The sequence below is a fragment of the Kogia breviceps genome, chromosome 4 (genome assembly GCF_026419965.1).
Source record: "Kogia breviceps isolate mKogBre1 chromosome 4, mKogBre1 haplotype 1, whole genome shotgun sequence".
NCBI classification, from domain to species: domain Eukaryota; kingdom Metazoa; phylum Chordata; class Mammalia; order Artiodactyla; family Physeteridae; genus Kogia; species Kogia breviceps.
The window spans coordinates 136,826,987-136,842,172 of record NC_081313.1 but is presented as its reverse complement, the minus strand read 5'-3'; the positions used below and the strand labels follow the sequence as shown (position 1 = coordinate 136,842,172).

Genomic DNA, 15,186 nt, shown 5'->3' with positions numbered 1-15,186 from the left:
GGAACCTCCTGACACACAAGACCACCACACTCAGGAAAATGTAGAACATACCCCATTCAGTAAGATGGGCTGTGTGTGTGTGTGTGTGTGTGTGTGTGTGTGTGTGTGTGTGTGTGTATGAGTGTCTTCAGTGACTTTGTAATTCTTCCCAAGTCATCATGAGTAGTTGGTTTCTGGGATAACTGAATCATACAGATACTGTTAGGAGGAGTTTTAGAGATCATTTGTTACCATTCACCTGCTATTACTTGGCACTGTGTAAGGCGTATACAATGAATAAGATATCAGTTGAGGACCAAACACATCACAGTCAAATTAAGATAATTCAAGGTGAGCCTATTTCAAAAGGACTATTTAACACAGTGTGGGTTTAGAAGAACCATAGTAAGTAGTACAGAGGGAAAGAACAGCCAAGGAGCAGTTACCACCCCTAGGCCCAAACAGATGAGGAATGGGAGTGGTCACTTGTTTGTGGAAGCAGAGTGTCACCTGCAGAATGGTGCCTCAAGAGGAGAGGACATTTAGAGAGAGACAGAGGAAGCCCAAAGCAGCAACACAAGGAGGAGGCTGTGGAATAAATATGCTGGCCCCACTCTCCTCCCTTTCCCCCCATCAACTGCTGGGGTTTCTTGTTGGCCAAACCCAAGTGGAAGCCAGAGGACAAAGAAATCCTAGTAGAGTAGTCCACAGAGCTCAGTCTGCAGGGGTGAGGGCAGGGTGAGAAGAGTGGAGTAGGTCTGGAGGATCAAGAGAAGATATCCAGGGCTTCCCTGGTGGTGCAGTGGTTAAGAATCTGCCTGCCAATGCAGGGGACACAGGTTCAAGCCCTGGTCCGAGAAGATCCCACATGCCGCGGAGCCACTAAGCCTGTGTGCCACAACTACTGAGCCTGCGTGCCACAACTACTGAGCCTGCACTCTAAAGCCCACGAGCCATGACTACTGAAGCCTGGGTGCCTAGAGCCTGTGCTCCACAACAAAGAGAAGCCACCGCAATGAGAAGCCTGCGCACCACAATGAAGAGTAGCCCTGGCTCACCACAACTAGAGAAAAGCCCATGCACAGCAACAAAGACCAATGCAGCCAAAAATAAAATAAATAAATGTAAAAAAAAAAGAGAGAGAGAGAGAAGATATCCAGTACACATGTCAACCTTTCTGTAAGAAGCCTCAGGCTAGTAAAAAAGTCCAACATATAAATAAATACAGTTGATTTTATGTTTTGCAGACTTTATACTTGCAAATTGCCTACTCGCTAAAATCTATCTGTAATCCCAAAGTCAATTCTTGCAGCCCTTTCACAGTCATTCATGACATGCCCATGACCAGAGCAGAGAAAAATTTGTCACTCTACATGCACATTCCCAGCTGAGGTCGAACAAGGCGAGGCCCTGCCTTCTCATTTCAGCTCATACCATAAATTAGTGTCTTTTTTTAGGTCTATTTAGTGCCAAATTTTTTGCACTTGTATACATTTTATTGGTCATTTTGCTGTTTAAAGTGACCCTCAAGCACAGAGCTGAGGTGCCGTCTCATGTGCGTGAAAGAAGGCTGTGATGTATCTTAAAAGGAAAACATGTGTTAGATGAGTTTCACTCAGCATGAGTCATAGTTCTGTTGACTGTGAGTTCAATGTTAATGAAGCCACAATACATACTGAACAAGGTGTTTTTGAACAGAAATGTGCATAAAACAAGGTTATGTGTAAATCAGGTGACTTTATTAAACATAACCACTGAATGATGAGAATCAACTGTGATTGCAAAGCACTGCTGTAGGTCATCTGATGGAGGAATGTTCACAATCCAGTGAGAGCACAGAAGTGAAAATACCCAAAGAAGCAGGGAGAGCTTTACAGAGGAAGTGATATTTGAGCTGTGTCTTAAAGGGTAAATGGGAGTTTCTAAGGAAGGGAGGGTCTGGAAGAACATTTCAGGCCAGAGAAACGAGCATGCATAAAAACACATCTTATTCCACCTTCTTCCCTTGCATTATTTTTATGTTAGGACTGGGAAACTTGGGGCCCAAAGCCAGCAGGTGCTGGAGAATCAGTTAAAGGAACCTAGTTGATTATGTTCCTCACCCTCCAGGTTCACATCTACCCACACCCCTCTCTACCCATCTAGAGCTAACAAGGAGTTCCTGATCCCTTTTCATTTTCTCACTCATTTTGACTACAAATGTCTATAAGCTGAGACAAGCTATAAAAACATTTACTCGCTTTTCTGTTCTGTATATCTCAAAGCACTTTCCCATTTAAGATTATGTTTTTGACCTCTCCAGCTGACATGGAAAGGAAGGGTGGGTGACGGGGTCTCACTTGACAGAAAAGGGAAGTGAAACACAGCATGCTGAGGTTGTAGAGCAACTCAACACCAGTGAGATGAGAACTCAGATCTTATTCCAAGTCCTGCATTCTTCCTAAAGACCATGCCAAAATACAAACCATGGTAATAATATTAAAAACAATAAAAGCTCCCATTTTTTAAACATCTTTATTGGAGTATAATTGCTTTCCATAGTGTGTTAGTTTCTGCTTTATAACAAGGTGAATCAGCTATACATATACATATATCCCCATATCCCCTCCCTCTTGGGTCTCCCTCCATCCCACCCTCCCTATCCCACCCCTCTAGGTGGTCACAAAGCACCTAGTGGATCTCCCTGTGCTATGTGGCTGCTCTCCACTAGCTATCTATTTTACTTTTGGTAGTGTATATATGTCCATGCCACTCTCTCACTTGGTCCCAGCTTACCCTTCCCTATCCCTGAGTCCTCAAGTCCATTTTCTATGTCTGCATCTTTATTCCTGTCCTGCACCTAGGTTCTTCAGAACCTTTTGTCTTTTTTTTTTAAGATCCCATATATATGTGTTAGCATACGGTATTTGTTTTTCTCTTTCTCACTTACCTCACTCTTTATGACAGACACTAGGTCCATCCACCTCACTACAAATACCTCAATTTCGTTTCTTTTTATGGCTGAGTAATATTCCATTGTATATATGTGTCACATCTTCTTTATCCATTCAACTGTCAATGGACAGCTAGGTTGGTTCCATGTCCTGGCTATTTTAAATAGTGCTGCCATGAACATCGTGGTACATGTCTCTTTTTGAATTATGGTTTTCTCCAGGTGTATGCCCAGTAGTGGGATTTCTGGGTTGTATGGTAGTTCTGTTTTTAGTTTTTTAAGGAACCTCCATAGTGGCTGTATCAATTTACATTCCCACCAACAGTGCAAGAGGGTTCCTTTTCTCCACACCCTCTTCAGCATTTATTGTTTATAGATTTTTTGATGATGGTCATTCTGACTGGTGTGAGGTGATACCTCACTGTAGTTTTGATTTGCATTTCTCTAATGATTAGTGATGTTGAGCAATCTTTCATGTGTTTGTTGGCAATCTGCATATCTTCTTTGGAGAAATGTCTACTTAGGTCTTCTGCCCATTTTTGGAGAGGGTTGTTTGTTTTTTATGATATTGAGCTGCATGAGCTACTTGTAAATTTTGGAGATTAATCCTTTGTCAGTTGCTTCTTTTGCAAATATTTTCCTCCCATTCTGAGGGTTGTCTTTTTGTCTTGTTTACGGTTTCCTTTGCTGTGCAAAAGCTTTTAAGTTTCATTAGGTCCCATTTGTTTATTTTTGTTTTTATTGCCATTTCTCTAGGAGATGGGTCAAAAAGGATCTTGCTGTGATGTTTGTCATAGAGTGTTCTGCCTACTTTTTCCTCTAAGAGTTTTATAATATCTGGCCTTACATTTAGGTCTTTAATCTATTTTGAGTTTATTTTTGTGTATGGTGTTAGGGAGTGTTCTAATTTCATTCTTTTACATGTTGCTGTCCAGTTTCCCCAGCACCTCTTATTGAAAAGGCTGTCCTATCTCCATTGTATATTCTTGCCTCCTGTATCAAAAATAAGGTGATCATATGTGCGTGGGTGTATCTCTGGGCAGTGTATCCTGCTCCATTGATCTATGTTTCTGTTTTTGTGCCAGTACCATACTGTCTTGATTACTGTAGCTTTGTAGTATAGTCTGAAGTCAGGAAGCCAGAGTTCTCCAGCTCCGTTTTTCTCTCTAAAGATTGCTTTGGTTATTCGGTGTCTTTTGTGTCTCCAAACAAATTGTGAAATTTTTTGTTCTAGTTCTGTAAAAAATGCCATTGGTAGTTTGATAGGGATTGCACTGAATCTGTAGATCGCTTTGGGTAGTAGAGTCATTTTCACAATGTTGATTCTTCCAATCCAGGAACACAGTATATCTCTCCATCTGTTTGTATCATCTTTAATTTCTTTCAGCAGTGTCTTATAGTTTTCTGCATACAGGTCTTTTGTCTCCTTAGGTAGGTTTATTCCTAGGTATTTTATTCTTTTGGTTGCAATGTTAAATGGGAGTGTTTCCTTAATTTCTCTTTCTGATTTTTCATCATCAGTGTATAGGAATGCCAGAAATTTCTGTGCATTAATTTTTTTTTTTTTTTTTTTTTTTTTTTTTTTTGCGGTATGCGGGCCTCTCACCGCTGTGGCCCCTCCCGTTGCGGAGCACAGGCTCCGGACGCACAGGCTCAGCGGCCATGGCTCACGGGCCCAGTTGCTCCGCGGCACGTGGGATCCTCCCGGACCAGGGCACGAACCCGCGTCTCCTGCATCGGCAGGCGGACTCTCAACCACTGCGCCACCAGGGAAGCCCTGTGCATTAATTTTGTATCCTGCAACTTTACCAAATTAATTGATTAGCTCTAGAAGTTTTCTGGTGGCATCTTTAGGATTTTCTATGTATAGTATCATGTCATCTGCAAACAGTGACAGTTTTACTTTTTCTCTTCTGATTTGGATTCCTTTCATTTCTTTTTCTTCTGTGATTGCTGTGGCTAAAACTTCCAAAACTATGTTGAATAATAGTGTTGAAAGTGGGCAACCTTGTCTTGTTCCTGATCTTAGTGAAAATGGTTTCAGTTTTTCACCATTGAGGATGATATTGGCTGTGGGTTTGTCAAATATGGCCTTCATTATGTTGAGGTAAGTTCCCTCTATGCCTACTTTCTGGAGGGTTTTTATCATAAATGGGTGTTGAATTTTGTTGAAAGCTTTTCCTGCATCTATTGAGATGATCATATGGTTTTTCTTCTTCAATTTGTTAATATGGTGTATCACATTGATTGATTTGCATATATTGAAGAATCCTTGCATTCCTGGAATAAACCCCACTTGGTCATGGTGTATGATCCTTTTAACGTGTTGTTGGATTCTGTTTGCTAGTATTTTGTTGAGGATTTTTGCATCTATGTTCATCAGTGATATTGGTCTGTAGTTTTTTTTGTGACATCTTTGTTTGGTTTTGGTATCAGGGTGATGGTAGCCTCATAGAATGAGTTTGGGAGTGTTCCTCCCTCTGCTATATTTTGGAACAGTTTGAGAAGGATAGGTGTTAGCTCTTCTCTAAATGTTTGATAGAATTCACCTGTGAATCCGTCTGGTCCTGGGCTTTTGTTTGTTGGAAGATTTTTAATCACAGTTTCAGTTTCAGTGCTTGTGATTTCTCTGTTCATATTTTCTATTTCTTCCTGGTTCAGTCTCAGAAGGTTGTGCTTTTCTAAGGATTTGTCCATTTCTTCCAGGTTGTACATTTTATTGGCATATAGTTGCTTGTAGTAATCTCTCATGATCCTTTGTATTTCTGCAGTGTCAGTTGTTACTTCTCCTTTTTCATTTGTAATTCTATTGATTTGAGTCGTCTCCCTTCTTTTCTTGATGAGTCTGGCTAATGGTTTATCAATTTTGTCTATCTTCTCAAAGAACCAGCTTTTAGTTTTATTGATCTTTGCTATTGTTTCCTTGATTTCTTTTTCATTTATTTCTGATCTGATCTTTATGATCTCTTTCCTTCTGCTAACTTTGGGTTTTTTTGTTCTTCTTTCTCTAATTGCTTTAAGTGTAAGGTTAGGTGCTTATTTGAGATGTTTCTTGTTTCTTGAGGTAGGATTGTATTGGTATAAACTTCCCTCTTAGAACTGCTTTTGCTGCATCCCATAGGTTTTGGGTCATTTTGTTTTCATTGTCATTTGTTTCTATGTATTTTTTGATTTCCTCTTTGATTTCTTCAGTGATCTCTTGGTTATTAAGTAGTGTATTGTTTAGCCTCCATGTGTTTGTATTTTTTACAAATATTCTCCTGTAATTGATATCTAGTCTCATAGCATCGTGGTTGGAAAAAATACTTGATACAATTTCAATGTTCTTAAATTTACCAAGGCTTGATTTGTGACCCAAGATATGATCTATCTTGGAGAATGTTCCACGAGCACTTGAGAAGAAAGTGTATTCTGTTGCTTTTGGATGGAATGTCCTATAAATATCAATCAAGTCCATCTTGTTTAATATATCATTTAAAACTTGTGTTTCCTTATTTATTTTCATTTTGGATGATCTGTCCATTGGTGAAAGTGGGGTGTTAAAGTCCCCTAGTATGATTTTGTTACTGTCGATTTCCCCTTTTATGGTTGTTAGCATTTGCCTTATGTATTGAGGTGCTCCTATGTTGGGTGCATAAATATTTACAATTGTTATATCTTCTTCTTGGATTGATCCCTTGATCATTATGTAGTGTCCTTCTTTGTCTCTTGTAATAGTCTTTATTTTAAAGTCTATTTTGTCAGATATGAGTATTGCTACTCCAGCTTTCTTTTGATTTCCACTTGCATGGAATATCATTTTCCATCCCCTCACTTTCAGTCTGTATGTGTCCCTAGGTCTGAAGTGGGTCTCTTGTAGACAGCATATATATGGGTCTTGTTTTTGTATCCATTCAGCCAGTCTATGTCTTTTGGTTGGAGCATTTAATCCATTTACATTTAAGGATATAATCGATATGTATGCTCCTATTACCATTTTCTTAAGTATTTTGGGTTTGTTATTGCAGGTCTTTTCCTTCTCTTGTGTTTCTTGCCTAGAAAATTTCTTTAGTATTTGTTGTAAAGTTGGTTTGGTGGTGCTGAATTCTCTTAGCTTTTGTTTGTCTGTAAAGGTTTTAATTTCTCCATTGAATCTGAATGAGATCCTTGCTCAGTAGAGTAATCTTGGTTGTAAGTTTTTCCCTTTCATCCCTTTAAATATGTCTTGCCACTCCCTTCTGGCTCACAGAGTTTCTGCTGAAAGATCAGCTGTTAACATTATGGGGATTCCCTTGTATGTTATTTTTCCCTTGTTGCTTTTAATATTTTTTCTTTGTATTTAATTTTTGATAGTTTGATTAATATGTGTCTTGGCATGTTTCTCCTTGGACTTATCCTTTATGGGATTCTCTGTATTTCCTGTAGTTGATTGACTATTTCTTTTCCCATATCAGGGAAGTTTTCAACTATAATCTCTTCAAATATTTTCTCAGTCCCTTTCTCTTTCTCTTCTTCTTCTGGGACCCCTATAATTTGAAGATTGGTGCATTTAATGTTGTCCCAGAGGTCTCTAAGACTGTCCTCAATTCTTTTCATTCTTTTTTCTTTATTCTGCTCTGCAGTAGTTATTTCCACTATTTTATCTTCCAGGTCACTTAGCTGTTCTTCTGCCTCAGTTATTCTGCTTTTGATTCCTTCTAGAGAATTTTTAATTTCATTTATTGTGTTGTTCATCATTGTTTGTTTGCTCTTTAGTTCTTCTAGGTCCTTGTTAAACATTTCCTGTATTTTCTCCATTCTATTTCCCAGATTTTGGATCATCTTTACTATCATTACTCTGAATTCTTTTTCAGGTAGACTGCCTATTTCCTCTTCATTTGTTTGGTCTGGTGGGTTTTTACCTTGCTGTTTCATCTGCTGTCTGTTTCTCTGTCTTCTCATTTTGCTTAACTTTCTGTGTTTGGGGTGTCCTTTTCACAGGTTGCAGGTTCATTGTTCCCATTTTTTTTTTTTTGGTGTCTGCCCCCAATGGCTAAGGTTGTTTCAGTGGGTAATGTAGGCTTCCTGGTGGAGGAGACTAGTGCCTGTGTTCTGGTGGTTGAGGCTGGATCTTGTCTTTCTGGTGGGCAGGACCGCATCCGGTGGTGTGTTTTGGGGGTGTCTGTGACCTTATCATTATTTTAGGTAGCCTCTCTGCTAATAGATGCGGTCATGTTCCTGTCTTGCTAGTTGTTTGGCATAAGGCGTCCAGCACTGTAGCTTGCTGGTTGTTGAGTGGAGCTAGGTCTTAGCATTGAGATAGAGATCTCTGGGAGAGCTTTTGCCATTTGATATTACATGGAGCTGGGAGGTCTCTGGTGGGCCAATGTCCTGAACTCAGCTCTCCCACCTCAGAGGCAGAGGCCTGACACCCGGCCAGAGCACCAAGACCCTGTCAGCCACACGGCTCAGAAGAAAAGGGAGTAAAAAAGAAAGAAAAAAGAAAGAAAAAGAAAAAAAATTATTAAAATAAAATTATTAAAAATTTAAAAAATTTAAAAAGTAATAAAAGAAAGTAAGAAAGAAGAGAGCAACCAAACCAAGAAACTAATCCACCAATGATAAGAAATGCTAAAAACTATACTAAAAAAAAAAAAAAAGGAGAGACAGAACCCTAGGAGAAATGGTAAAAGCAAAGCTATACAGACAAAATCACACAAAGAAGCATACACATACACCCTCACAAAAAGAGTAAAAGGAAAAAAATATATATATCTATATATATATATAAAAAAAGGAAGAGAGCGACCAAATCAATAAACAAGTCTACCATTGATAATAAACTCTAAATACTAAACTAAGACAAACATAAAACCAGAACCCAGTCAGTCACATACAGCAAACCCCAAGTCTACAGTTGCTCCCAAAGTCCACCTCCTCAGTTTGGGGATGATTCATTGTCTATTCAGGTATTCCACAGATGCAGGGTACATCAAGTTGATTGTGGAGATTTAATCCGCTGCTCCTGAGGCTGCTGGGAGAAATTTCCCTCTCTTCTTTGTTCGCACAGCTCCTGGGGTTCAGCTTTGGATTTGGCCCCGCCTCTGCGTGTAGGTCGCCTGAGGGCGTCTGTTCTTCACTCAGACAGGACGGGGTCAAAGGAGCGGCTGATTAGGGGGCTCTGGCTCTCTCAGGCCGGGAGAGGGAGGGGTACAGATGCAGGGCAACCCTGAAGAAGCAGAGGCCAGCGTGACGTTGCAACAGCCTGAGGCGTGCCGTTCTCCCAAGGAAGTTGTCGCTGGATCACGGGACCCTGGCAGTGGCAGGCTGCACAGGCTCCCGGGAGAGGAGGTGTGGAGAGTGACCTGTGCTCGCACACAGGCTTCTTGGTGGCGGCAGCAGCAGCCTTAGCGTCTCATGTCCGTCTCTGGGGTCCACGCTGATAGCCGCGGCTCACGCCCGTCTCTGGAGCTCATTTAGGCAGTGCTCTGAATCCGCTCTCCTCGTGCACCCCAAAACAATGGTCTCTTGCCTCTTCGGCAGCTCCAGACTTTTTCCCGGACTCCCTCCCGGCTAGCTGTGGCTCACTAGCCCCTTCAGGCTGTGTTCAAGCCACCAACCCATCCTCTCCCTGGGATCCACCTTCCGAAGCCCGAGCCTCAGCTCCCAGCCCCCGCCTGTCCCGGTGGGTGACAGACAAGCCTCTCGGGCTGGTGAGTGCTGTTCGGCACAGATCCTCTGTGCGGGAATCCCTCCGCTTTGCCTTCCGCACCCCTGTTGCTGTGCTCTCCTCTGTGGCTCTGAAGCTTCCTCCCTCCGACACCCCGTCTCCTCCAGTGAAAGGTCTTCCTAGTGCCAGAGGTTCAGGTCCTGCCCCTATTCTGTTTTTTCTGTCTCTGTTTTTTCTTTTTCCTTATGCCTTACCCAGGTATGTGGGGGAGTTTCTTGCATTTTGGGAAGTCTGAGGTGTTCTGCCAGCGTTCAGTAGGTGTTCTGGAGGAGTTGTTCCACATGTAGATGTATCTCTGATGTATTTGTGGGGAAGAAGGTGACCTCCATGTCTTACTCCTCCGCCATCTTGAATGTCTCCCAAAGCTCCCATTTTTGATCATATATGATGGCTCTGCTTACTGTGTTACATTGATTGTTTCATTTAATCTTCCAAGAACCCAAGGGATAGAAACAATTATGATCATCTCAATTTTGTAGATGAGGAGTACAGTCAGTGCTCAGTAACTTAGGAAAACCATTCATGGTCCCATAATTAGAAACAGGCAGAATTCGGGCTTGAAGCTAGACCTGTCTGTTCCCAAATTCCATGCTCACAACCATTCTGTGGGGTGGATTATAGGGCCACTATGCCAGCCTCTGAGAATATAGCAGCACCAACCTCATTGTACCTCAGCTGTGTTGTTGCATTCCCAATCTGGTTTGGAATATGCTCACACTCTCCTCATCCATTCTCATCCAAAATTATGGTAAATAGTATTTGTTTAAATAAAGATGAAAGGGGCTTCCCTGGTAGCGCAGTGGTTGCGAGTCCGCCTGCCAATGTAGTGAACGCGGGTTCGTGCCCCAGTCCGGGAAGATCCCACGTGCCGCGGAGCGGCTGGGCCCGTGAGCCTTGGCTGCTGAGCCTGCGCGTCCGGAGCCTGTGCTCCGCAACGAGAGGTGCCACAACAGTGAAAGGCCCGCGAACCGGGGGAAAAAAAAAAAAAAAAGATGAAAGGTCCTTTGCTGTCAAGTTCTATGTAAAATATCTGACCTTCAGGGGAGGCCAGTTCTCTAGAAGTCGGGGAAGTGAGCAAAGTGAGAAAAAGACAGCAGAGAAGAGAGGGAATGCATTTCCAAATGACCCAGGACAGAGCTACAATGTTTCAATAGCAAAAAAGCCCCCAATATTTCATCTATAAAACAACAGAGCTACTTCTGAGGACTTTGTGAGGATAAAATTTGCCCATCCATACACAGTACTTGGCACAGAGGCTAATCCCAAATAAATATCCAATAAATGTTAGTGTAGAATATCTGCTTTAACAAATTTTCAAAGAAGGAAATAGGCAACCCAGTTTCCTATGGAAAGACCTGGGTCTGGGTCCAGCCAGCCTTGGGCAACCTTTCCCCTTTCTGGTCTCCAGTTCTTTCATCTGTAAAATGAGGCAGTTTTGAGCAAGTGGTCAGGTTTTATCAAATGGACAATGTAAATTGTGTCACTGACCATCAAGTTTCCCTTTTCCTGCTAACTACACGAATGTTTAACTACACAAACCAAATGTGTGAGCCTACTGTAGCAAACCCAAAGCACATGGAGATAGTTTTTGTATCATTCACATTTTCTCTCCATCTCATATCCCTTTTCCTTTAAAAAAAATTATTACTGATTTAAAAACATTTTAATACAATGTGTCTCTATAACTTGCATTAAATGTGGTTTTAGAATAAGGTGCCACAGTAATGAAAACATGGATTCTGTTTGGGAGGGGGGAAATGAGGCTATATATAATATTGGTTAAAAGCTAAAAGCATAAGTTTTGGTTTCACTACCTTGAGCAAGTTATTTAACCTGCCTTAGTTTCCTCAATTATAAAATGGGACTAACAGTTATAGTTTCCTCATAGCGTAATTTTAAATACTAAATGAGATAATGCACTTGGTAAATGTTAGCCATTATTATTAATATTAATATTTGTGTTTTCTCTCTCCAGAACCAGTTCTTAGGCCCATTTCAGATGCTCCACTATCGGTTTCTATGAAACAGGGTCTGCCGTGGATTTTACAAGGAGACGTAGATGTCCTGACTTGGGGCTTTTCTAAAAACAAGACAATGGTGCCACACAGAGAACTGCAATGTGTGGCCCACAACTTTGCAAGTGGCGAAGCAATTCTCACCTTATAGCTGTGGTCCTCTCATTGCTGATGGTGCAGCCTGGGGTTGGACAGGAAGGATATCTGAAGGCAGTAGACAGATGGCTCCAAATTTCAATGGCAACGTGTAAGCTTTCGCTTTCGATTATTCATTCAACCCACTTTTACTATTATCTCTATTATTTTACATAATAGAACGCCTGTTATGTACTAGGCACTGAGGATGCAATGGAGAGCAAGACACATGTCTGCTCTGTTAGATTTTATGTTCAAATGGTGGTATGCAGGCAAGTATGCCAACAATTACAACACAGCATAACAAGTGGTAAGGTAGAAGATGTCCAGAGTGTTATGGGAGCAGGGACGGCTGACCCTAACGCAACCCAAACGTGGAGGGGTCATGGAGGAAGCAACAGCTGAGTGGATACCAGAAGGATGACTAGAAGGTAGGCACCATTGTGGGGGGAAAGTGTGGAAAGGGTAGGGAAAGGAGGAGAGATCATTCCAAGCAAACAAGCCTAGCTTGTGCAAAGGCCAAATGCAAGAGAGAACACAGCAAGTTTGGGGAACTAAAAGATTCCTCTTAGCTGAAGCACAGCAAGCTTGTTCACAGCAGAAGAGACTGGACAGGTAGACTCCAGATCATGGAGACACTTGTAGGCCACGGTAAGGAGGTTTGGCTCCATCCTGAGCTAGTGAATGCTTTAAGCATGGCAGGGGCATGTCCTTTGTTTTAACTCATGCAGTATTCCACATGCAGGGGGACCTTGGAGTATATCCAACCTACTGCACTGTACAGATGGGGAAACATAGGTGAAGTGACTTATCTAAGATCACTTAGTTGCAAAACCAGGACCAAAAGGCAAGCCTCTGGATTTCCAAAACAGTGGTTTCAACAAAACCATATTGCTTCCCCTTACAAGCAAATAGAATTCAGGGGCCAGGGAATTATTTTTGCCCAAGATCTAACCAAACATATACATAATCATCTTTTTTGTTTTTAAGCAATGTGTTCCTGCAAGGTGAAAAGACAAGGAAGGAATCACAAGGAAAAAATATGTCTTCCAGAAATCTACAGCATCTAAAATAATATGCCATATAGAATGAAAATCCAATCTCTCATTGTTAGATATTTGTAATCACTGACACCCCAAATCCCAAGGATCAGAGCAGAAAATTAAAAATTAAAAAAAAGAAAGAAACCTCACTTCTGTTTTTAAAGCCATCCTCCACAAACACACCCACAGCTTTCTCACATGGCACCAGGGACAGAATGTATATATATATATAAGTCATCCTTTCTGAAATAGCAATGTAAATTAGTATGAGTGATGTAACATCAAACCACAAAGGATCATGAATCCTGAGTGCTAGGAGAATGATGTGAGATCAGGGAGGGCAAAGACTTCCACAAGTTCTTTACTGAGTGTTGAGTAATGTGGCTCTTCTATAAATAGCCCCTGATAGGAAGAGCTGAGTGATTAACTAGAAATTTGTGCGCGCTTTGGAAATATTTCAGAAAGGTTCCCCTGTAGCAAGACTTTACCCCTTAACTTTAAAAAGTCTCAAATGCTTTCAAATTATTTACCTTGTGAAGTACGAAAGGCAACTCTTATTCCCCACATTGTAGATAAAGGTGGCACCTCAGGAACAGAGTGGTGAAGTGACTTGCTCAGGGGTCCCAAGGTTGGAATTCGGTGCTGCCTTTCACCTGGTTTGAGGGCTCACCAGGCTGCATCTTCATGAGAACCGTTTCTTTGGAGACTTAGAGTACATAAGTCTTGAAAAGAAAGGTGCCTGTCCTCTCAGTTCTTTCCCGGGCTTTGCCAGTAAATACTTCCTGTCACCATGTATTTGCCTTTTTGTCCATGAGGCAATTAATTCTTCCTGAAAGAACCTGAGGGAGCTCCCTGCTTCAAAGAGGGCAGCTTCAGAGATTTGGCCTCAGGGAAGTGAAAGGGAGGGTGAGAAGGTAATTTTGAACAGAGGAACAGCATTTGGGATCAGACTCCATTGGTGGAAGCCCCCTCTCGCCAACCCTCAGGTTTATTTTCTATCACTTCACCCTGTTCTTCTTCTTCACAGAACGTCTCTCAGTTGGAACTGGACATTTGCTAGGTACATTTATTCCCCGTCTCTCCTAATAGACGATAAGCTCCAAAAGTGCCGGGGCCTGTCTTTTGTACACCAGTGCCTACTCAGCTCCTAGCACGGTGCTTGGAAAAAAATAGGTGCTTGATAAATATTAGGGAGATAAATGAGCACTTGGAAATAATGTGAGATCAATGAGGTCCGAAAGGAGCCCAAATCTTCAGTCCTCCTACTGCTGCAGGTGTGGTTCCCAGGCCTGAGGGGTCCCGGGGACAAGTTCTCCCTAAGCGGCGCGGCTGGCTCTCTCGGGGCGGGAGCCCGGGTTGCAGGTCCGGGATGCGCCGGCCGCGCAGAGGGGCGCGCCCAGAGACCCTGGCCGCAGCCATTTCCTGCTCTTTGTGTGACAGCCGCAGCGGCGAAGGGGCGGGATACCGGGGGCGGAGGAGGAGCCGCGGCGGGTGGAGGGGCGGGGCCGAGGGCGGGGCCCAGCGCAGCTGCAGCGGAGCGGAGCCGGGCAGAGCATCCTGCGCCTCGGCGCGGGCTACCGCAGTAGCCTCGGGCTGCTCCCCTAGACCTGCCGCAGACCCAGGTAAGCGGTGCTGGCAGGCCTTGGAGCCGGCGTGGGGACTGGGATGCTGCTGGGGATGGCGACGCGGCCGTAAGAATGCTCGAGGGGTCGGCACCTCTTCTCCCACCCCCGGGGGTGTGCTCACCACGGCGGCTGGGCTAGCGCGGCCTGGGGGCCCCCGAAGCCCCCGGAGGCTGGGCCTCCGGGCCGGAACAGCTCTCTGCCCTCTCCGGCCCACCCTGGGCCCCGCGGCGCGTATCCCCTGCGGGAGGCGCCGACGCACGGCGGAGCTGGGGCGCGGCGGCCGTGGCAGCAGCAGCAGGTGCGCGGCCTGGGCCGGAGCCGCCGGCCGGGGAGGAAGCGGTGCTCATCACGAGCATCGGAGACACCTGCAGCGGCCGCGAGCCTGGCGGCGGCGGCGGTCTCCCCGCGCCCAGGTACTGAAGAGCGCCGGCCGCCGCCTCTGCCGCCCCGGCCACCATCGCCTCCCGCAGGGCCAGCGAGAACCGCCTGGGCCCGCCTGGCAGCCGCCTCGGGCACACAGAGCCCTTCAGTGAACGTGAGATGGGTGGGGCGAGGGGCGAAGAGGCGGTGTTTGGGGGTGGGGGCTTTAATGAGAGAGGAGGCACGCCTGACCCGCTTTGAAGCCTTCCGGCCTAGCATCGCTCTCCCTCCCGGCTGTCTGGGAGCGGGGGAGGAGGTAGGGGAAAGGAGATGAGTGGGTTGACTCTTGGGGAAAAGGTTGGGTTTTCATGAGCTCTGAACAATCGGAAAGATGCCTACCTGTCAGTAG

The 15,186-nt window shown here is 43.9% G+C and overlaps 2 protein-coding genes across 3 annotated transcripts in view; one reads left to right on the top strand and one right to left on the bottom strand.

The window, feature by feature from the left end:
• The window catches only part of MED7 (mediator complex subunit 7), a 116,601-nt gene extending 102,390 nt beyond the window's left edge, over positions 1-14,211 (bottom strand). Inside the window, exon 1 of the mRNA XM_067032011.1 lies at positions 13,323-14,211. The gene's annotated coding sequence lies outside the window, so the exon portion shown is untranslated. The remainder of the gene's footprint in view (positions 1-13,322) is intronic.
• Positions 14,212-14,279: 68 nt separating this feature from the next.
• CYFIP2 (cytoplasmic FMR1 interacting protein 2) overlaps positions 14,280-15,186 on the top strand; it is a 133,697-nt gene continuing 132,790 nt past the window's right edge. The window contains exon 1 of one of the 2 annotated variants that reach the window (XM_059062927.2): positions 14,280-14,414. The gene's annotated coding sequence lies outside the window, so the exon portion shown is untranslated. The remainder of the gene's footprint in view (positions 14,415-15,186) is intronic. The other variant, XM_067032007.1, reaches the window with a different exon arrangement.